This window comes from Poromitra crassiceps (assembly GCF_964638095.1).
Source record: "Poromitra crassiceps genome assembly, chromosome: 23".
Taxonomy (NCBI): Eukaryota; Metazoa; Chordata; class Actinopteri; order Beryciformes; family Melamphaidae; genus Poromitra; species Poromitra crassiceps.
This window is the reverse complement of record NC_139639.1, coordinates 10,201,846-10,203,162: the sequence shown is the minus strand read 5'-3', so window position 1 is coordinate 10,203,162 and position 1,317 is coordinate 10,201,846.

Genomic DNA, 1,317 nt, shown 5'->3' with positions numbered 1-1,317 from the left:
AGTGATGGTCTGATGGTTGTGGTCGTGAATGTTGCCTTCAGGTCCTGTGGTAAATCACGCCCACCAGGAGCGGAAAGGGGAAGGAATGTCATGAGATCCAGCTGTCACACAGGTTTAACTAGTAGCTATTAATAAACAGTGAGTCATGTAGATATTATTCTTTAAACTGCCATCAGGATATCATTATTAAGTTGTTTAGTGCATAAAAACAATCGGCATATAGAGGTTGAGATTTGTTGGAAATCCACAGAACTTGAAAGACTGAAGGAGCAAGGAGCAAGCCAACAAAGTGGTAAAGACAGATGATACTTCAAGATATATGACACTTCAGTTCAGTGATCCCTGTAACGTCGTTGCCGCAACAAATAGGAGGATATGAATAAGACTAAAGTGTGTGTGTGTGTGTGTGTGTGTGTGTGTGTGTGTGTGTGTGTGTGTGTATGTATGTGTGTGTGTGTGTGTGTGTGTGTGTGTGTGTGTGTGTGTGTGTGTGTGTGTGTGTGTGTGTGTGCGTGTGCGTGTGTGCGTGTGTTTGTGTGTGTGTGTGGGGGGGGGGTGTGTGTGTGTGTGTGTGGGGGGGGGGGGGGGGTATTCAAACATGCAATGCAATCAACAAAATGTGCCTACATTCGAATGTTTGTCTACATGAATGATGATGATAATAATAATAATTATAATAATAATAATAATAATAATAACAATAATAATAGGTACTGAGACAAAGAAGAATTGAATGGAGAATGTAAAAAAAAAATGAGATGAAAAAAATCTATATTTAACAAGTAAGAAAATTGTAGCAGTTGTCTGAACTCCAAATGATTGCAGTGAAACTAACAGCAGTCACATCTTTCCCTGAAGGTATTAGGACTTGACTTGAGAGCTCAGAGGTAGGAGCTTCTGAGCAGCGCCTGAAGGCATCGTGAGCGATCTGGAGGGAGATGCTGTGAAGCGTGTGAAGCTGAAGAAGGATGGCAGAACATGTGACTGGGCTTTGAGAACATGTGACAGCAGGTCTCTTCAGGTATGTGACACTACTAGAGCTGCAATAATCAATCCATTAATCGATCAACAAAAAATGAATCGCCAACAAAAAAATATATAATCGATTAATCGCTTAGACCAGTGATTCTCAAGTAAAGTACCCTAATTTAACACACAGGGCCACAGACCCCCATGAGATATTTCTTAGCTTTTTTGTTTGTTTGTTTGTTTGTTTGGTCAGGACAGTACACATTGATGAACAGTTACCTATACAGAGTCATCTATATGATAACAGTAAATATGTCGGATTTAGCTAAAAGCTCATTTGCATCCGTA